At 40.5% G+C, this 23109-nt stretch overlaps 1 long non-coding RNA gene across 1 annotated transcript; it reads right to left on the bottom strand.

Moving 5' to 3' along the window:
- Positions 1-252: 252 nt before the first annotated feature.
- LOC138917304 (uncharacterized) lies at positions 253-12642 on the bottom strand. Its single transcript, XR_011425104.1, has 3 exons — positions 12155-12642; positions 4309-4498; positions 253-351 (listed from the first exon to the last, which is right to left on the bottom strand). It is a non-coding gene; the product is annotated as an uncharacterized lncRNA (long non-coding RNA).
- Between the last annotated feature and the right edge of the window lie 10467 nt (positions 12643-23109).

Genomic DNA, 23109 nt, shown 5'->3' with positions numbered 1-23109 from the left:
AAATAATGACAGCTTTGCAAAACGTATTATTAAGAGATAAATATGTTATTAAAAGAAAAAAGCCAAGTAAAGAATGATTTGTGTAGTAAGCTATCATGTTTAAAAAAAAAACACAAGAGATGGACAGAATACCTGCACGTATGTTTATACCTGCATGGACCATCTCTGCGAGCATATGTGGCAAACTGATAAACATGATTGCCTCTGGAAAGTAAATGGGTGGCTGGAGAATAAGGATGGGAAGAAACTTACTTTTGAAATCAGCTGTTTTAGATCGAGTTTGCTGGAAACAGACACTGAGACGAAAAGGACTGCAGACGGTTTACTGGGGAGGGCTCTTAGGAGATGCACCTGCAAGGGAGTGAAGAAGGCAGCATGGGTAGAGGGAGACATTGACCCATGATGTAGATGCAGCTGAGCCTCGGCCTGTCCTACAGTCCTGTGGTGAGCTCCGGAACTGGGACGGTCCTTCAGCATCGTCCCAGATGAGGCCAGGAAACCAGGACTTTGTATCCCTGCCTCAGCCAGTCGTTGGCCTGGGGCTGCCCTCTGGGAGGGACGTAATCTTGGGGGAGACAGCTCCCAGGAGCTAATGCCATTCCCACCAAAGTTCCTAAAAGCAGCTATGGTTTCCTGAGCCCTAAAGAGGGGATCAAGGCGGAATACCTTAGAATGTATTCCAAAATGACTAAATATAATAATTTGGGTGGGGCGGGCAAGGAGCTAGTAAGCTACTCTGAAATTTTAAGAGACTTGGACCAAAGCCCCCATCTGAATGTGTCTTTGGAGGCTGGGAGCACTCTTTTTTGATAGCCTACTCTGACATTGCTGTTTGACCTCCTGGCGCCCCCGTCTCATCCAGCAGAGTCCTTACGTTCTTTTTTTTTTTTAAAGATTTTATTTTATTTTTCCTTTTTTCTCCCCAAAGCACCCTGGTACATAGTTGTATATTTTAGTTGTGGGTCCTTCTAGTTGTGGTATGTGGGATGCCGCCTCAGCATGGCTTGATGAGCGGTGCCGTGTCCGCGCCCAGGATTCAAACCGGTGAAACCCCGGGCCGCCCAAGCGGAGCACGTGAACTTAACCACTTGGTCACCAGGCCAGCCCCTCCTTACGTTCTTTTAATGTCCCTATTTTCCTTCAGGTGACAGAAGGGGAAAGAGAAGTAAGCAAAGTAATTGTGACTTGAGAAAGCAATTTAGTACTCTATTTCAAATGAAAAATGTCGTATTTTATCTCCCTGTCTAATTTTAGCTAGAGATTCTTGGTTACATCTAATTTGAATCCATTAAATTTTAAAATGTTTGGCATTCTTATCTTTTCCTTGTGCCTCTTTTCTTGATTATAAAATTAAAATGTTCATATACAACCTAGCTTCTTCAGTAAACAAATGAGATTAAGAGAGATTTAAGAGACAAAGACAATCAGTGGAACTTATTTGCATCCTGAGGAAAAGAGGAAAAAGACCAGGGGCCAGCCGGGTGGCACAGCAGTTAAGTGCACACGTTCCACTTTGGTGGCCTGGGGTTCACCGGTTCGGATCTCAAGTGTGGACATGGTACCACTTGGCATGCCATGCTGTGGTAGGCGTCCCACATAAAAAGTAGAGGAAGATGGGCACAGACGTTAGCTCAGGGCCAGTCTTCCTCAGCAAAAAGAGGGAGATTGGTAGCAGTTAGCTCAGGGCTAATCTTCCTCAAAAAAAAAAAAAAAGAAAGAAAAAGACCAGAGCAAATGAATAGTTTTGAGACAGGGAAATTTGCGCATGGACTGAGTGTTAGATTACACCAAGAAATTATTGACTATTTTATTAAATATGATTTCAAAAGTCTTTGTTACCAATTCATGTCGAATTATTTATCAGTGAAATAATATGTCTCTGATCTGTTTTAAATACTGTGGCTAAAAAGAGGGGCAGAGGAGTGATGGGATAGTTGAAACAATATTGGTAAAATGTTGCTAATTGTTCAAGTTGAGGATGGACACATGGGGCTTAAACTGCTGCACTAGCTAATTTTGTTATATTTGAAATTTTCCATAATGAAATGTCAAAAATTCATGTATCTAAAGACGTATATTAACTCTGTCACCTCCTTAAATTGTATCATTAAAAAAAAGAAAACCCACACCCATTCAAACCATAATTCTCCTTTGGCTTGATATAATTGGTGGGGTCAATCAGGCCTCTAATTAGATCAGGCCTCTAATTGCTCACGCATCACTGGCTGTGTTGCTCCATAACCTGACATCCTACCAATGCAATTTTCTACACACGAGACTTTCAGAGATGACAGTCTAGGCTAAGAATTGCAGCTATGAAAAATAAGACAAAAGGAATTCTAGTGTTTTCCAGTACTTGTCAGAGTGAAGCCACATCATATATTTTTTAATCAGTGGTAGAGTCCCATGTATTGGCATATCAACTTGTCCCACTAAATTAGTTTATTAATTTATTAATTAATTTGGGCAAGTTGAGGCTGCGGGAATGTATGCTCATTCTATACATTTCTGTTTCTTCCATGAATAAAACAAAACCTTACTTGAAGCTCATTTCTAAAAATAATTATGCTCCTATATTAAGCTTTCTGTGCTTTCAGAGTTCAGATTAATTATACTATTAAATGGTGCTTCTCAGGCATTTTGGTCTTTGGAACCCTTTTCATTCTTAAAAATTATTGAGGACCTCAAAAGAGTTTTCATTTATGTGGATTCTATCTATTGATATTTATTATATTAGAGACTAAAACCAAAATGAAAAATTAATTAATTAAGAAACTCACATGTTAACATGACGTTTTTAAGAAATTAACTATATTTCCCAAAATGAAAAACAATTTCATGAGAAGAGTGACCGAATTTGTACATCTCTTTAATGTCATCTTTAACTGAGGGCACCAGAGTCTCAGATCTGCTTCTGCACTCACCCTACTGCGGTGTCACCTGTCACGCAGCCCTCAGAGAACTCCACTGTGCGCTGGTGTAAAAATGAGAATGAAAAAGGCAAATAACGTCTTATTACTATGCAGATCATTGGACCCTCCCCTAAAGGTCTCAGGAGCCCTCAGGGTCACACTTTGTGAACTGCTGCTAGATAACGCGTGTGTATTTAGGAAAGTTTGCCCACATGTCACAGTTAGAGAGTGGACCCACCTGACTCCGACACCCATGGAGACCCAGCGATCTCAGGTCACTGGCCATCACCACAACCCACAACTTAAAACTCCCGAGAAAAGAACTCCTCAGAAACAAATCTTAAGAGAAAAACCCTTGTTGTTGTAGTCTGTTTGGGCTGCTGTAACAGACTACTGTAGACTGGCTGGTTTACAAACGTGAGAAATTTCTCACAGCTCTGGAGGCTGGGAAGGCCAAGATCAAGGTGCTGGCAGATTGGCGTCTGCGAGGGCCCGCTTCCCGGTTCAGATCAGACTTGTGGTCTTTTCACTGTGTCCTCACACCGGAGAAGGAGCAAGGAGCTCTCTGGGGTCTCTTTTATAAGGGCACTAATGTCATTCATGACGGCTCCACCCTCAGGACCTAACCACCTCCCAAAGGCCCACCTCCACATACCCTCCACCTTGGGTGATGTACACTTAACATCTGAATTTGAGGGGGACACAGACATTCAGTCTATGGACCTTACCTAAAAAATATTCTAACCAGAGTTTAAGAAGGTTTTTAAACAGATTTAAAGTGCTCTCATGACTCAAACTTTTCTGAAAGAAAAGGAAATTACCTTTAAACTTAATGCTTAATAGTAAAATGTTTGTTTATGGACTCCATTATGGCTTTCGTTGCCAGATATTTTATCTGCCCAACATTAAAAGCTTTCATTTTCCCAGGTAGTGCTTGGCACAGCTTGTGGTTTTAATTTTCTCGATGCATTATTTTCTGCATACTGCTTGTTATGGGTAGTATTTATTTCCACGCAGTAAGAGATGTTTAAACAACAAGCTATGGTTAACATTCTGCTAGTAATGCATTATATTTTAAAAAATAGCTTTATTTACTTCGATTATAAAAGTGAAAGCTACTTACTGAAAAAAATTTAGGGAAAAAAAAGAAAAAACATCCAGAAAAATGTAAATAACAAAATGAAGATTACATATAATCCCAGCTTCCGGAGACAACCACTGTCAATATTTCGTGGTCTAGTCCTCCAGATTTTATTCTGCGTATCACAGTACACAGATAGGTGTCTTAGAATCAGTTGTAGCAAACAATTAAAATGCAACCCCTTTGCTTTAATGTTTGGAGTAAACTGAGGTGTGATGGTGACAGACATTACAAAAATACATGGCTTTAGCTTACATTAAAAGAGCATCTTGAGCCAGCGCTCATGGCCTGTGGTTGGGGTTTGGCGTGCTCAGCTTCGGCAGCTGGAGTTCAGCTCCCGGGCATGGAACCACACTGCTCGTCTGTCAGTGGCCTTGCTGTGGTGGCAGATCACCTGGAAGAACCGGAAGGACTTGTGACTGGAACATGCAGATGTGTACTGGGGCTTTGGGGAGAGGAAAAGAAAAAGAGAGAGGAAGATTGGCAACAGATGTTAGCTCAGGGTGAATCTTTCCCAGCAAAAAAACAAAACCATCTTATGAATCTAGGAACTTACTGTTAGAATATTTTTTTTCATAATTTACTAAGGCTATCAAGAGTTAATTTATTGGTGCTATTAATCCATCTAAACTTTGCTCTCAACGTCAAATTCACTGTAATGGAAAAATAAGCCAGAGTTTACCAATTTGTTGGCAAGTCTGTAGCTTTGCAAATTATAGGGTCTGATACACAGATCACATAATTTTATACAGATGCTGTGCTAAAAGAAGTGTCTGATGAGACCTTCCAAATTAACCAGCTATGTTCTTGTTTGTCTCCTTGTTTAGCTTACCACATTAATTATCCTTTTCATATATTTTCTCTGAAGTGTTCATCCTGTCATTCTCTGAACAGATGGTCCCCTGAAGTTACCTCATTCAGGATAGGGTAATTAAGCTTGAAAATTAGGATACGAAACATGGTCCTGTCTTCCATAAGAAATGCTACAAAATCCTGCGGAAGGAGTGGATTTAAACAAAGTGTCTTCAGGTATGTTGTGCTTAAAACAGAGAGTGGAAGAGGCCCATGCTGGGTAAAACAGGTTACAAGAACAGAAGCTGTTGTTCCTGTATTTCCAGTTAGTAAGAGAAGACCTTCCAGAACTCACCGACTATCCAGCTACATGAGGTTTTTAGTGATAGATGCCAAGGGAATATTTCAGATTTTTCTAGGGCCTGAACTTTCCGCATGAAACTTTTGGATTACCAGACAAGACAACTATGAAGCATTTGCTGCTTTGGTATATTAAATGTCTGGTTTAAGTCAGACATTTGGAAGTTGCGTTAAATCTTCAAGGTGTAAAGTTTAGTCTAGTCTAGTTGATGAATCTATACAGTGATGGTCAAAAGGGATAAATCCCCATCCTAAAGTGTGTTTTGGAAATTTGTAGGGATCTTTGTATCCCTCATAATGACTGGAGGATGCTACACTAGCATTTAATGCATGGGGACCAGGAATGTTAAACTACCTGCAGCGTGTGGAAATGTCTCACACAGCAAAGAATTATCTTCATTTTGCACAATTTTCCAGTGTTCCACCAGAATACACCCACTGTAAATATAAGTCAGTGGTAATTTGGTAGACTTTAACAATGAAGAGTTTGTTGCTTTTATAAGAAGTTACAAGAAACCCCTGTAGTTTCGGAGAAGGTGGTATGGAGAAGGAAACACAAATGGATTAAAGACATAGACTTTGAATAATTTACTAACTCGCAGCTTCCTTCTTATGTGATGTATGATTATAAGTCTAAAAAATATGTATGTAAATAAACTGGAAAGGGAGCTATTAGTACTGATTGAATAATTTCCTTTTTAAAAACATTGCATTTGTTATTACTGATGACACATGGCGGGCATCCCAATGTGCCACTTGTAGCAGTGTTGAAATTATGCAGTGGCATGAAAAAGTGTTTTGTAAATCTGTAGTTTTGGAACTCTGACTGTCTTGATGGGGTCTATTAACATTACCAACTTATGCATTTGCAGGAGTACTATACCTCATTTTCTCCACTAAGACAGTATGTCGTCTTGGCACATTATCCTAACTTCATTTAAATTTCTTTCTCTTATCATCTACAAATATGAATCACATTTGTTCCCCTGCTATTTCATCTTGCTGTTTTTCTTGCATGAAATATCTCCAATCCTCTTACTTCTCTTCAATCCAATCCTATCGATTACAAGAAGTTGCAAGGATCCGAGCACCTCATATGTTTCAGTGTTTCACTACTGCTCAAACGCCCCTCTGTAAGCTTATCAGAACTGCCGAATCTCTGCCCCTCCAGGACTACCGAATCAGGATCTGCATTTTTGACAAGATTGCCAGAGTATTCACATCTACAACTAAAGTTTGAGAGGCACTGTGATAACGTAGCCATGCCCTATGGTTCACGCATTGAAATATTGAAAAATTACATAATATTTTATAATAAATTGTGTTATGGGCTGAGTTGTGTCCCCTCAAGTTCACATGTTGAAACTCTGACCCCTAGTCTCTCAGAATGTGACTGTATTTGGAGACATGGCCTTTACAGAGGTGAGTAGGTTAAAATGAGGCCCTTAGGGAGGGACTTAATCCACTCTGACAGAATAGAAAGCCCAGAAATAAACCCACACCTACACGGTCAGTTAATTGATGACAAAGGAGCCAAGAATATATAATGGGGAAAGACAGTCTCTTCAGTAAGTGATGTTGGGAAAACTGGACAGCCACAAACAAAAGAATGAAGCTGGACTCCTATCCTACACCACACACAAAAATCAACTCAGAATGGATTAAAGACATGAATATAAGACCTGAAACCATAAAACTCCTAGAAGAAAACAGAGAGGGTAAGTTCCTTCACATTGGTTCTTATTGCTCCTTTCCCTTCTACTGATTTAGAAAGCATACATGCGATTTATTTTTCTCACAGGTAATCCCTAAAATTTAAATATTCATATATTATTTGACAAAGCCAAAAACGGATGCTTTTGTTCTCCTCCTGAACAATTCGAGAACTCGGGTGCACGCCCATCTTTACACGTTATGGCTGCCTAGTGTTTTAGTACATCCCTCTTGATCCAAGAGTTATGTAAGAGGATTTGTTTTCTTTACATATTTGGGTAGAAGGGCCTTTATTCTGTGATAACATTAGAGAGTCTAGTTTCAGTGTAGTGTGATTAAAGAACGTGGCTGATATTCAGGGTTTTTTCTTGACCAACATATGGTCAGTTTTCAATGGGCACTTGAAATGAAGGTGTGTTATCTATTTTAAGGGAACATAATATACCATGTTTCATTAAATCTAAGCCACTATTTTCTTTCTCTTACATTTTAAAATCCCTGATTGAGATTCATTTTTCGATTCTGGCTTCTTATAATTACTTTTGGCCAGATGGCATTCACAGAGCGGTTGTTTTTGCTGGCACACGCACAACCTTGGCCACAGCTGTTTATATCATCGACACTTCAACCCTGTTGTGTTTACATTGCTGGTTCTATACACGTTGGCTTTCGTTACCGTTTTAAATGTGGTTGAAAAGATTACAGTATGTTTTGGCATTGAAACTAAAAGTTATTGGATACACAGAAAGGCTTGGAAAATAAAACAGAAAGGTGTAAATTTGATGTTAGTAAGGCAAGTATTGTTGATGGAAGAACTACTATAATTCCACAGTTTCTTGCAAAAAACAACCAAAGACTTTAGAGAACCTTAAAACAATAAAGGACAGTAACTATGAGCAGATGAATCTGTGTGATGTTTTCTTCCTGAGATATGCTCAAGAGGATACCTGTTGTACACCAAACAAAGCAACTGAATTTAGGAGAAATTGCCAAATCCCTCAAAATAGATGAAATAAATTTAATAACAACCAGAGGATAGTGAGACTTCTTCAGGCACTTTGCAGGGTTATAATTAAGACATTGTGTCATAGGTTAACTGATAGCATTTATTTTCTCAGTGCTACTTAAAAAAAGATATGTTTTGCGATTGACTGCATCTTCCATTCAATGAAATGTGATATATTGTCCAGCTCTACCCTATTATGTGATTTCTGTTGTCTCTATCTTCACATCCTTTTAAAAAATTTATTTGATCTGTTCTAGACCCGGAGATGCAAATTAAAGTCTTCTAATATAGGAGACATTACTACTTCTATCTAGTAAATATTACTGCTAACATCTACTTCCTCTTGTATCTCCTGTTATTTCTGCTCTTCGAATATTGCTACCATGCTTTAAGTGCATATATATTTGTAACTATTATATCATCAATGTAAATCGTATCATTTAATATTATAAGTAGGCTTATTTAGTCTCATTTCATGCTTTTTTCCTATAAATTCCTTTTGCTTGATATTACGATTGCAACTCTCGCTTTCTTTTTATTTGCACTTGTCTGGTTTACTTTTGTCCTTCCTTTTATTTTCAACCTTTGGGAGTCAATTTTTAAGTGTGTTTCTTTCACATGCTATAGAATTTGGGTTTTTACTTTGTGACCTACTCTGAAAATCTGTTTATTTCTAAAAGATAAATAAGCACATTTTCATTTTTTGATGTGACAGACATACTTGGTCTTTTTTCTGTCATTTTCTTTTATATTTTCTGTTTTTATAATTTTCGAATTCTTTCCTGATGTAATTTGTTTTCTTTGCTTTTCCAATAATTCTGATATTTGGAGAAGTTTGTGTTTTTGTGACTTTATAATAAAAAATGGTTACTTTAGAAAACATATGATTTTGCAAATTATATATGAAATAAAGGAATTGTATCCAGAATATATAAAAGACTCTTACATTTCAATCATTAAAAGACAAAAATACTTGGGGCCAGCCTGGTGGCGCAGTGGTTAAGTTCGCATGCTCTGTGTTGGCGGCCTGGGATTTGCAGGTTTCGATCCCAGGCGCAGACCCACATCACTCATCAGCCATGCTGTGGTGGTGACCCACATGCAAAATCGAGGAAGACTGGCACAGATGTTAGCTCAGGGCAAATATTCCTCAAGCAAAAAGAGGAAGATTAGCAACAGATGTTGGCTTAGGGTGAATCTTCCTCAACAACAACAAAATGGAAAAAGGATTTGAATAGACATTTCCCCAAAGAAGACATGAATGGCTAATAAATACATGAAAAGATGCCCAATAGCATTAGTATTAGGGAAACGCAAGTGAAACACATAATAAGATACTACTTTATAGCCCCTATGTTATGGACTGAATGTTTATGATCCCCTCAAATTTGTATGTTGAAACCCTAACCTCCTGTGTGACTATATTTGGAGATAGAAGCTTTATGGAAGTAATTAAGATTAAATGAGGTCATAAGCCCAGGGCCCTGATCTGATAAGATTAATGTCTTTATAAGAAGAGGAAGAGAGACCAGACCGCTCCCTCTCTGCACACACAAAGAAGAGGTCATGTGAGCACACAGAGTGATGGTGCCCGCCTGCAAGTCAGGAAGAGAGTCTCCCAGGAAATAAATGTGCTGGTATCTTGGGCTTGGACTGCCCAGCTTCTAGATCTAAGAGAGATTTTCTGTTATTGCAGCCATTCGGTCTATGGTATTTTGTTTGGCAAGTTGAACTAATACACTCCTGAATAGCTATAATCAAAAAGACATAATAATGGGTGTTGTTGAAGATGTGGAGAATTAAAACCCTCAAACCTTGCTGGTGGGACTGCAAAATGATGCAACCACTTTAGAAAACAGCCTTTCAGTTCCTCAAAATGTTAAACATAGACTTCCTATATGACCCAGCAATTCTACTCCTAGGCACCTACTCAAGGGAATCGTAGGTGTGGAAAATATATGTTCACACAAAAACTTGTACATGAATGTTCATAGCAGCATTATTCCTAATAGCTAAAAAGTGGAAATAACTCAAATGTTCATCAATGGATGAATGGATAAACAAAATGTGGTATATCCAGACAATAAAATACCATTCATTATTGAAAAGGAATGAAGTACTGGTACGTGCTACAACCTAGATGAAGTGTGAAAACATTATGCTGAGTGAAATAAGACAGACACAAAAGGACAAATATTGTATGATTCTCCTAATATGAGATACCTAGAATAGCCAAATTCAGAGAAAGAAAGTAAAATAGTGGTTACCAGGAGCTGTGGGGGAGAGGGAAATAAGGAGTGACTGCTAATGGATTTGGTCTTTTCTGAGTGACAGAAATGTTCCAAAATTCCATTGTGGTGATGGTGGCACCGCTCTGTGAAAAACGCTGAATTGTATACTTTAAGTGGGTGACCGTTATAGTATGTAAATTATATCTCAAGAAAACTGTTGGAAACCAAAAAGAAAAGAAAATAGATTTTTTTTCCTAATGAAAAACATAATTTAAATTTCTATAACTTTCAAACATGGAAAAATATTATAAATAATATGTAAAACTGACGGGGCTATAATAATATCAGATAGAAAAGACTACAAGGAAAAACGCATTACTAGGCTTAAAAAGGATCACTATATATTAATAAATGGCTCAATTCAGGTAGAAAACGTACAAGTTCTAAACTTTTATACACTTATTAAGGTTGCACCAAATACATAAAGCAAAATTCATTAGCACTATGAGGGAAAACGGGATAATCCACCCATCTGAGAAAGAGATTTTAATACACCTTTCTCAGTAAATGACCCTAAAAGCAGAAAAATTCAGCAGGAGTATAAAAGGTTTAAGTAACACAATTAATAAGCCTGATCTAACGGGCATAAAACCAGACAAATTCTTCTCAAGCACATACGGAACATTTTAAAGATTTTTATATGTGCTAAGCCACAAAATAAAACTCAAAAACTGTCCAAAAAAAGACCACAATCTCTGTCTGTAACACATATAAATTCTAACTCCATATTTTAAAAAATAATAAATTTTTAAATTAAAAAATTAAATCTCAAAGACGATTATTTGAAAAGAACAAAAATTTGCTACCCTCTGCAGGATAGATAAAGAAAAAAAAGAAGGAAAACACAAATAAACAACATTATGAATGAAAAAAGAGACATCCTTTCAGTATAGATGTAGGAGAGATTAATAAGAAAGGAGGGGGCCGGCCCGGTGGCACAGCGGTTAAGTTCGCGTGTTCTGCTTCCACGGCCCAGGGTTCTCTGTTTCCGATCCCAGGTGCAGACATGGCACCTCTTGGCTCTGCCATGCTGTGGTAGGTGTCCAACATAGAACGTAGAGGAAGATGGGCACGGATGTTAGCTCAGGGCCAGTCTTCCTCAGCAAAAAGAGCAGAGGATTGCCAGCAGATGTTAGCTCAGGGCTGATCTTCCTCAAAAAAAAGAAAGAAAACATAGGAGAATATGTTCTTGATCTTGGAAGAGAGAAAGATCTCTGAAACAGGACATAAAATACACTAACCATAAAAGAAAAACTTATAAAATAGACGATTAATTCCTAAAGCTCCTATTCATCAAAAGATACTGTTAAGAGATGATGAAAGCAATTCACAGAATGAGAGATGTTCATTGTACATCTAGCTGATAGAGGACTTGTATCCTGAATATATAATAACTCTTACAAATTAGTAAGAAAAAGACAGACAATCCTAACAGAAAAATAGGGACATGATTTAAACAGTAACTCCTCAAAAAAGGATATCCAAATAGCCAATAAGCATTTGAAAAGATGTCTGACTTTACTAGTAGTCAGGGAAATGAAAATTAAATCATAGTTAGATACCCACAAAAATGGCTAATATTAACAAGAAAGGAAACCAAGGGTTGACAAGGCCATAGAGGAACTGGGATTCTTGAACATTCCTGGTGAGAGTGTAACTCAGTTCAACAACTTTGGAAAATTTTTCGGCAATATCTATTAAATCTGAGCATATTAATCTCCTACATCAGAAATTTCACTCCTAAGTATACACCCAACAAAACTTCTTACATACATCACCAGAAGACGTGAACTAGAATTTTCATGGCGGCACTACTTGTAATAGCCCCAAACTGGAAACAATCCAAAAGCCCAGCAACGACAAAATGAAAGAACCAACTGTGATATAGTCACACAATGGACCAACACAGAGGAATAAAAAAGATGAACCACTCACGTACCTTTCTCAGGAGGCTGCCAGAGGAAGTGGCCTTCCATAAGGGAGTAAACCAAGATAGAGGAAGATACTGTGTATATTCTGAGAAACCAAGGATCCAACACAATAGAGAGACATAAGGATTCTCCAGAGGCCAGCCCGGTGGCGTGCCGTTAAGTGCGCCTGTTCCGTTTCAGCGGCCCAGGGTTCGCTGGTTCGGATCCCGGCTGCGAACACGGCACGGCTTGGCAAGCCATGCTGTGGTAGGCGTCCCACATAGAAAGTAGAGGAAGATGGGCACAGATGTGAGCTCAGGGCCAGTCTTCCTTAGCAAAAAGAGGAAGATTGGGGGCAGATGCTAGCTCAGGGCTAATCTTCCTCAAAAAAAAGAAAAAAAGGATTCTCCAGAAAGATGATGAAAGGGGATTGCAGAGCAAGAGCTACTCAGCACGCCTGGAGGGCCACGTATCCTGGCCAGAGCTCACTGGGAAGCTCCAGGAGGGGTTTCTTCACAAAGAAGCAACTGACTGAATACCTCATGGATCTGACCTTCTTGAGAAGAGAATTTCAAAACTGGGGTAAAGTTTGGGGTTTGCTATGGTCTGAATGTTTGTGTTCCTTCAAAATTCATATGTTGAAATCCTAACCCATAAGGGCGATGGTGTTAGTAGGTGGGGCATTTGAGAGGTGCTTAGATCGTAAGGGGGGAGCCCTCATGAATATGATTAGTGCCATTATAAAAGAGACCGCACAGAGGCCCTCGGCCCCTTCCAGCTGGCTACGAGAGGATGCAACAAGAAGTCTGCAGTCAGGAAGAAGGCACTCACCCGACCGCGTTGGCACCCTGATCTGACTTCCAGCCTCCAAAACTGTGAGAGAGAAATTTCTGTTGTTTATGAGCCACCTAGTCTGTGGTATTTTGTTATTGCAACCCAAATGGATTAAGATAAATTGAACTGGTAAGAAATGCTATTCAGACAAAATGAAGCAAATGGGGAAAAAAGTCATTATTAAATCTAGGGTAGCGGAGAAGAGGTAGGGCAGAGAGGAATGCTATGCAGGAAAGGGAGAACATTCAAGAATACTGCCTGCCTCAGTGGAGAATCACGTTCACATGGTCATAATAATGCAAGACTGAGTATTTATCTAAGCACTCTTACAATCTAACTCTATTCAGAGACAAAGGGATGAGAAATATGCCTCTGTGTGTGTGTGTGTGTGTCTGTGTGTGTGAGAGAGAGACAGAGAGAGACAGAGAGAGAGAGAGGAAGAGACAGACAGAGTTCGTTTTAATTCCTCATCTCCTATAGTGTGAAATCAATAGATAATGCCTAAAACTGGAAATTCAAGCAGTGGAATTATAAGTATATTATTTAGCGACATGGAGGTAAGTATCAAAAGAATAAGCAAAAATAGTTAAAAGCACTGCTCTTGAAAATGGGAAATGGAAGTGGGGTGACAGGTTGGGGGGTGGGGAACAGCTGGCATTTTTTTTTTTTAATAATAAACCTTACAGAATTACTTGACTTTTTACACTGTGTGCATATAATTTTTGGTAAAAATCAAGTAAGAATGTATGGTTAAGTGTGTTGAATGCCACCAAGAAAAACAGGATAAAAGCGATTATTACAGTTGGCAACATGGGCCCATTGACGACTCTTGAAAAGAACAATTTCATTCCACTAAACAGAAATTAAAAATCGATAGTGAAAAGTATTAATAACACTTAGCCAACATTAATTTTCCCAAGGATTGCACATAGTTAAATTAAGCGTTATTTTCATTTTTATTGGTTTCCTCTCGTCTTATTTATGTATAGAGGCCAGAGGAACTACTCATATAAATATTTTAGTTTGTTACGAATTACAGGTTATCTGCTGCCATTCTCTCTGAAGTCATTTGGTTGTAAACTTCAAAGGATAAATAATGTATAATGTCCAGCCCTGCCCGCCCACCCTGCACTTGCTGAAATTCTTCACTTGCACCTTGAGGGCCTCTCCAGTGAGCTAGATATGAGTCATTCTTTGCTTTACGTGATGGGTTCCATTATTGGCACGTTGAAGTTATAAAACCACTAATCTAGGTGAAGACTGAAAAATTCAGATACACATTCAGAGTTCCCCGCCCCATCTCCCCACCCACTCCTTCTGACCTTCTGACCAGATTAAGATTCCACTGGAGGAAAGGAGAGAAAGGGCGGAGAGACCACACAGGAAGAAGTGGGCGGAGACAGGCGTCAGTGTTCAGCCTGAATAAGGAGGCCCAGCGTCACTGGCAGGTCAGCTCTCAGAGGCCATCCAGTCTCCAAGCAAGAGAGATGGTTCACTGCTCTGCTGTGCTGCCGTGTTAATTATCCTCGTCTGGTCACTCTCCCTCCCCCTCCAACACCCGGAGCAGTCAGCATACCACACGCTGCTCAGGAATGACAAGCCCCTTTCCCAACAGAGGCTCCATGTGCTCAGCTGACCTTTCTGTGGCTTGATAGTCATCATCTGAGCAAGACTGGACCTGATAAAAGCCAGGAGCCATCTCCTACTGAGTGGGGTGGTGTGGAAACACACCCTTCATTGCATTCACGACTGGGTTAGGCCATTAGGAGGAGGCAGAACTTAGGGCAGAGAAGGATGGAGGGGGCCTGCCTTTACTTCTTAGTTCATATTTGAAGGAACATCACCTAACTCTGCAATCTCCACCTCCAGAAATTCTACCCCAAAACCTGGACTCTGGGTAAAGTGGAGAGGATCAGCCCGTCCTGGATGACCCTGTCCATCTGCATGCTGATGAGTAAGACAGCTGTCTTTTGCAGAGTGACTATGTTAGTATCAATAGTTGTGTTCTATTGTTCAGTTTTTGCTTTTGTTTTTGCTTTTTTTTGGTGAGGAAGACTGTTGCTGAGCTAACATCTATGCCAACCTCCACTATTTTGTATGTGGGATGCAGCTTCAGCATGGCTGGATCAGTGGCGTGTAGGCCCACACCTGGGATCTGAACCTGCGAACCCTGGGCCACCGAAGTGAAGCGTGTGAACTTAACCACTACACCACCGGGCCAGCCCCTATGCAGTATTTTTTTCAATGAGTTTTCAAATGAAACCCATTGCCTTTCTTTACTTTTAGAAAAATGAAGTATTTCAAGTCTATAAACACCAACGTTTGCCAAAAATGATTCCGGACCCTTCCCTTTACAGCATTACGTGTTAGATAAGGTTACAATCAGCTTGAGGCCAAATGTGATTTAAAATACATAGAATTCCAGAGAATGATGAAGCATGAAGTAATTTGTTTTGAACTAATAAACCAGCTTGAGCTGAATTATTTGTAAGATTTTTAAATGACCCAAATATGTTTTTAAAAACCCTAGAAACTAGCATACTTGTAAGAACTTGGCACATTCCACTTCCTATGATAGACAGATATGCAAGTGCTGGCAGTACTGAGCCCTGCAAGTTTAGCACTGACACTCTGCTTGTGGAACATTGATTACTGAGATTTTTAAGTACTTATCCAAGCTAAATCTGGCAGCAATGGAGTGCTTTGAAAAATCCTATAAGTTTTCCTAAACATTGCTAACACGTTCATTTCAATCTTTTTTCAAACCCTTAAAGATTAAAAAGTGAATTATAATTTTTTATTTTAAGAATTAGACTTTGTGTGGATAAAAGTAGCTATTTCCCTTTGTCTTTCAAAAATTAGTCTTTAAGCTTAATACAAATACTCGACTACATTTGCCCAAGAACCCATTGTTTTCAGAAATGAAATAATAAAGATATTTCTAAATTGAACTTAAATTTTATGTGAAAACCAAAACCTATGTATAACCCTGACACTGTTTCTACATTTGCAGAGCAAAGCATAATTGCTAAAACATTGGAGAATCTGGTACCCGCTCTGGGATTTTAAAAGATACTTTATCATTCTTTTATGAAAAGATACCACTTGTGACTGCAAACATTAGATGGTCTTGAACTTACCCCTCAGGGCGTTTGAGTCTCACAAGAGCACAGCAGCTGCCTTGAGCAAAGCAAAAGCAGAGTTTGGCAACAGCTCATGTGAAAATGACTTAGGGAATGTGACCAACAGTTATATCAGGATACACCCATTTGGTGGCTTCCACCAAAAAAAAAAAAAAAAAAAAGCCACTATGATCTTGGTCTGCATTAATAGAAAAACATAGATGACAATTGCTCCCTCTCTCTACTCCAGAAGTGTGACATTCAATTCATGGATGCTGTGTCTTAAAAAGAAAAGCGACAACTGCAAAGTACTCATAGAGAGAAATCAGGAGCGTGAAGGGCCATATGTTACACAAGGAGCAGTTTGCACAACCAAACCTGAGCATGTTTAGCTTTGAAAAGAGATGTCTCAGGCTGGCAAGCTGCCTTTACATTTTTTATTTTATTATTTTTTTGATGAGGAAGATTGGCCCTGAGCTAACATCTGTTGCTAAGCTTCCTCTTTTTGCTGGAGGAAGATTGTCCCTGTGCTAACATCTGTGCCAGTCTTCCTCCACTTTGTATGTGGGATACTGCCACAGCATGGCCTGACGAGCTGTGTGTAGGTCCGAGCTCGGGATCCAAACCCGTGAACCGGGGCTGCCAAAGCAGAGAGCATGAACTTAACCACTACTCCACCAGGCTGGCCCCTTGCCTTTAAATTTTTGAAGGGTATTTTGTGGAAGATGGATTAGATTTAGCCCATATTGCTTCAGGGTATAGAACCTAGACCAAAGAGTGAACATGACACAGAGACAAATTTAGGCTTAATTTTCAAAATATCATTTTATTAATGTTTCCAAACATAGAAGGAGGTGCTTTGGAAAACAGTGAATCCCAGTCTCAAGATGTGTAGAGGGCCGGCTGGGTGGCGCAGCGGTTAAGTTCTCACATTCCACTTCTTGGCAGCCCGGGGTTCGCAGGTTCGGATCCCGGGTGCGGACATGGCACCACTTGGCACGCGGTGCTGTGGCAGGCGTCCCATGTATAAAGTAGAGGAAGATGGGCACGGATGATAGCCGAGGGCCAGTCTTCCTCACCAAAAAGAGGAGGGTTGGCAGTAGTTAGCTCAGGGCTAATCTTCCTCAAAAAAAAAAGAAAAAGGAAAAAGATGTGTTGAAATAGGCTGTACAACTCTCGGCAAGGAGATTTAAATATCGAGTGTGTCGTTAATAAGACAATCTGTAAAGTCCTCTCCACTGTCCAAAGTGAAGATCCCAGGACTTTAGAGCAACAGTATAAATGTTCACTTCTCTTCAAAATGTAACTGAGGTATCCCACATGATAACTTGGGGTGCAGGCAATGCCTCCCACTTGCATATATCCTCGGATTATCAGCAAGTTCAATTTCTCTCCCCTGGCATCCCCACCCCAACATGTTTAGGAGTCTCCCAAGGTGCTCCTTCATTTCAAGGGGAGTCCTCCTTGCTTGTGTCTCACTGCTGGAGCCAAAACTCAGATGCCCACTCTCCACCCCCTCACTCGCACCTTAGGGGCGTCCACATCGAAAGACAGTTGCTCCAGAGCAGAGGGAACTTCCATGCTGCCATTGCCCTAGCCAGAGAGAGGAGGCCTGGTCTCCCAGCCGAAACCTGGATAACCAAAGAGATTCTCTACTCATCTCTGTTCCCAGCACACGCTATTGCACCTCATGTCCAAAGAAACATGGCTGAAGCTGTGTGTCACGAACACACACCCTTCTCAGTTCTGCAAGGTGTTTCAAAGAGCAAAGAGGAGCAATACTCACTCTGGTCAGTCACAGGGCCTGGCCCCCAGTTGGACAGCCCTTAGACTCAGTCGTGCAGCCAGTTCCCAGAGTGCAAGCTGAGTTCTGGTCTACATATCCTCGAGGCTTAATCTCTTTCCTCTACACCGGCTGCCAGGAGAGAGAGAATCGGGAAACGTGGAAAGACGATGCATCTCCACAAAGGTTGCCAGTAAAAAGGACTAGGGTTCCCACATCACGTTACCAAACCAAGTTAGGAGAACAGGAGCCACTTTGACCCAGTGACTAGTTTTCAGGTTTATTCTGGATTTACTAGCCAATTGGGAAATTGCCGTTTAGTGTCAGGAGTGAGGGTTCTGGAGCTGGTCTGCCCGGGTTCACATCCCAGTCACATTACTTCTCGAAGGCTCTGCTTCCTCATCCTTGCATTACAGATTAGATTGGCATCTACCTCACTGAGCAGTTGTGATAATTAAATGAAATTATCCTTATAAAAACAAGGTTTAGAAAATAGAATTAAGTAAATTCCGGCTATAGATCAGATGCCTCTCGAGAAGGTCTGTGGTGTTGGGAATCCTAAGATTCCCAGGTGTGACATGGGACTATCTGAACAGAAGGCTTTATGCTAAACACCTACATTAGTAATTTAGGGGGCAGTCTTCTCTGCTATCTAGTTATCTCCTTTCTCTTTATTAACATCTTTATGATTGTGTTTTTTCCTCATACTTATCTTCAGTATACCTGTCCTCAAATACCCTTGTACCATAACAAGATTGCTGAAATCACAGGGTAAACCAAGCTTAAGATCATCTTTGAAAGCTCTTTTGGATTTGAGCCAGCACTTGAACCAGACCTGTCATACCTGTCGCAGTTCCTCCTTCAAGTGTGCTCTGGGTACTCTGGAATTCTCTGCCCAAACTGCCTTGAGGAGTTCATTTTTGAGACCTGACTGGGCCCCTTTCCTGGTCCATTATCCCAAGAATGGACTACACCACTCGTTTGCTTGCTCCTAGTCCCGAGGGGTGGGCAAGAATGTGGATGGACCGTAGATATGAGGACAAGTGTTCTCACGGGTGCACACAAGCCCCCTCATGGCCGGAGTAGAGCTGGGAGTGGGAAGAGAAAGTGGATGGGCCATGAGAGGCCCAGAACTGGGGCTGGACCAGCTCTTCCTGCCTCCTCAAGCTGGGGTAGACAGTAAATTTGAGAATTCTAATTGATATCTAGAGTTTCATGTTGTTCTGAAGGTAGATATGTCTAGGTATAAACAATGCTGCCCTAATCTTGCACATATGTAATCAGAATGTCCCCAAATTCCCTTGCCTCTGGATTACCCTTTTTTTCCCTATACAAGGAAAATATCTGTGTCTTGATCCCACAAAAATGCAGGATGCCCAGTGCCCTCCCAGTAGTTGTGAGAACTCCTGGATGAGAGGTGGTATTTATATTCTCCTGGAGGTTTCCCGTCATCTCAGTCCTGACTCCTCTCTGCTTACATTCTCAGGTCATTTCTAGCTCATCTCTATGTGCTCCTGTTTGCTCCCCATGAACACAATCTCAAGACACCACCATCTTATATTTTTGTTTTATAGATTTTAACCGAAATTCTAGCGAAACTAGAGTTTAATTACTTGCAAAAAATAAACAAATTCGAGCTGATCAGACATTGCTGGCCCTCCAGTTCACTAACCATTCTCAGCCACAGAGAACCTCTTACTTTTCATTTCTTGCCCAAAGCTCTCAGTAGCTTCCAGGGTACTAAGGCCCATCTCCTCATCCTGAGACTTTTCCCCAAAATCTTCTCTTGATTCTTAGTTCAAGGGCCCCTCCACTTGGCGCTCTAAAGTCAAACCTGAAAATTTCCCATTTGATATTCAGAAGAACTTATCTTACTTTTTTTCAACCTATCGCATTCAGAGTAGCCAGGATCTTCTGTCTTATGACTAAAAGGCATATTAGGCTATGACAAAATTAAAGAGAGAGAGAGGAGGAAGAGGAAGGGGAGAAGATTAAGAAGGAGGAGGAGGAGAAGGGAGAGGAGGAGGAGGAAGGTGGAGGACACGAAAGTATAAGAAGGAAGAAGGGCGAGAAGGGGACGGAGAAGGAGAAGAAAAAGAAATCAGTTTCCACCTAAAAGAGAGACTGCTTGTTTTTTTATTTTTTGAGGAAGATTAGCCCTGAGCTAACATCCGCTGCCACTCCTCCTCTTGTTTTTGCTGAGGAAGACTGGCCCTGAGCTAACATCCGTGCCCATCTTCCTCTACTTTATATGTGGGATGCCTACCATAACATGGCTTGCCAGGCGGTGCCATGTCCCCACCTGCGATCCGAACTGGCGAACCCGGGCCGCCAAAGCGGAACGTGTGCACTTAACTGATGCACCACCGGACTGGCCCCAAGTGACTGCTTATTGTCTGTTGTGTCCAGGTGCAAATTTTCTTCCCTTTACACACAAGTCTTTGTCGTTGGCCCTGATTATTTTCTTAGGCCGAATCCCCAGAAGTAAACCGCTGAGACAAGGGTATGAACATTTGTTAAGCCTTTTAAAATATGTTAAGACACTATCAAGTTCTCCTGCTGCAGCTCCTTGGTCTGGTTTGTGGTAATCTCTCCTTGACTTGATTCATGCATCCTACTGGCCGCTCAGCTTCCCTCGCCTACACTTGTGTTCACAGATTTTGGTGAAATCAACGTTGTTCCCTGCCACCCTCTCCCTAGAAAAATCTAGAGACTCCTATGGTAGATGATGTAAGAGATGACCTTGTCTTATTGCTGGCATTAATGGGAATGGTTCTGGTGTTTCACCGTTAAATACAATATTGGCTTTTAGTTTGAGATATACACTTTTAAGATCAGGTCAAGAAGCTATTCATCTAGCACTAGTCAAAATTCTTGCTTCAAACATACCAAACAGAAGCTGAGCAACTTAAGGGAAGAAGATTTTGGAAAGATATTTGATTGTTCTTGGAATCTCTGGGAAGGCTGAAGGTCAAACTCAGTCTTTAAGAACAAGAAAGATGGAGAATCATGGAATTGAGGGTTCCCTTGAAGTTTGGGATTTTGCTTGTTCCTTGATTCAGAAGCATCCAGTAATAAATCTCAAGTTTGCAAATATGAATTCTTCTGGTCCGAGTACCCATCTGATATCTGAGTCTTCACTGCAACGTTCCTACCACGTGAAGACTCATCAGTCTCTGTCCAATGCCGGTAATGGTCTTGCCAATGTTCTTTAACTTCCTGTAGCATTTACCTGTTACTAGTTTCATCCCTTGGGTCAACAGAACAAACTTAAGGCATTCTGATCTCTCTGCCTAAAATACTTTTTTTCCCAGCTTTATAAGACACAATAATACTGATCTTTTAAAAATAAAATCAAATTTTATCTCTTCTAAAAAAAAAAGAAAAAGGCTGGGAAGCCAGACTTCCGCCACAATTATGCCCAGAAGAGCCAGGTTGAGATGCCTCCCCTGCAGATCCCGAATGCTGCCACCAGACGGGGTTCTCATTCACTCCTGCTTCTTTGCATTACCCACTCCTGACTCAGAGTCCCAGGGCCAGGAAAAGTGTGGGTCTAGCTTTTCTTCCCAAGAATGAGAAGATGGAATGAAAACCAATTTGGTTGTAATATTGTATTCTTTAATGTACAGGTGCATTCTATGTGCTTAATCTTTTTCACGATTTGATATTGATATTTTGATTCCATTATAAAATACTTTGGATGATTTCCCTCTCTATTCTCTGTAGCATTTTAAATACTTGCAAACACTTGTATATTACATACGATGTACTTCTAAGTGTGTTACGTATATTAATTCATTTAATCTCTACAACAACCATATAAGGTAAGTACCATTTCCATTTTACACAAGAGAAAATTGGCAGAGTGGTTAAGTAACTTGCCCAAGACCATAATGTTAATCTGCATCAGAATAATGTGTTCCTTGAAGATTAGAAAGATTTGCAAAATTCATCCAGGAATGGTATTTATTTGGATAAGAAGCTCTTCGACAATTAAAAAAATAAAATCCTAGAACACTTCTTCTCAATGTGTGATCCTTGATCTGGCAGCATCAGCATCACTTGGAAAGAGACCCACTGAGTCAGAAATGCAGGGTGGTTCCCACTGATCTGTGTTTCAACAAGCCCTCCAGATGTTTCTGATGCATGTTAAGGTTTAAGAACCAATGAGCCAGAACTGTAACCATATTAGCCAAAGATTCAGCGGAACACAGGCAAACCAAGAGATGAGGGCAGATTTAAAGTTGAGGATTGGAATCTTCAGGAATGTCTTTGTGCTTTGTTTGCATTGCTCTTCTTCCTTTCAGGAATTGGCTCTCTCCTACAGCAATGCCATTGTGGGATTTTGGTGGGGCTGCTAAATCAAGACCCTGCACTGGAGTGGGCACGGAACATTCCAGACATTCCCAACATCCCACTTACCTGGCTTTAGCAGGCAAGGACATGCAACCCAAGTCAGGCCAATGAAAATCCCTCTGGGATTTTACATTTAGAGTTGAAGGAGAAGGTGCTTCGCCTTTGGCAGTATGGAGGTGGGGCAGATGTTAACTGGGGGATATTGTCTGATAATTTCCCAGCCGTGTGGAAAAAACCCATCTGTATAGAAGAGAATAGGTCCAGAACACTGAAAAAGCAAAGTTGAGAAAAAGACCTGACAAGCTCATGAGACCCTGGATCTGTCATCCTGAAACCAGCCCCACCCTGAATTGACCGGTTACACAAGCCAGTAAGCTTTCTTATTCTCACACTGGTTTTCTGTCACTTGCAACAGAAAGCATGCTGGCTACTACACTGGAGGTAGGGAATATACAGAGGGTGTTAATCTATTTCATAATCACAGCATTTTAATTTTCAAATCTACTAGGATTTGGCAACACCAAAGGGCTTATCTAAATTACACTTTTATACTACCTAATACCCTAAACACTGTGTAACTAAAGTAATTTGGTTTTTTTATGTGGTTGGTCCATAAACTCACATTTTTTTTGAACCCAAGCCATTACTTCCATCTGTCACCAGTAAGCTATGACACTTTTGTTTCCCCACCACTGGCGGCCGCCATAGAAGACATCATTGTAAACTGCCGGCTCCTTTGGGAGTTTGTTCCTTTGGAAGGAAACTGAACAGGGCAAACTTTGGCAGCTCTCTCTCCTCTGCTTGGCTTAACCATAAGGAAACCCCTAACACGTAGGAAGCACTCGAATATTTATTGAATAAATGAAATAAAATCAAGGAGAAACAAAAC

The sequence above is a fragment of the Equus caballus genome, chromosome 14, assembly GCF_041296265.1.
Source record: "Equus caballus isolate H_3958 breed thoroughbred chromosome 14, TB-T2T, whole genome shotgun sequence".
Lineage (NCBI taxonomy): Eukaryota > Metazoa > Chordata > Mammalia > Perissodactyla > Equidae > Equus > Equus caballus.
The sequence above is the reverse complement of the archived record's forward strand: the minus strand, read 5'-3'. Positions and strand labels throughout refer to the sequence as shown.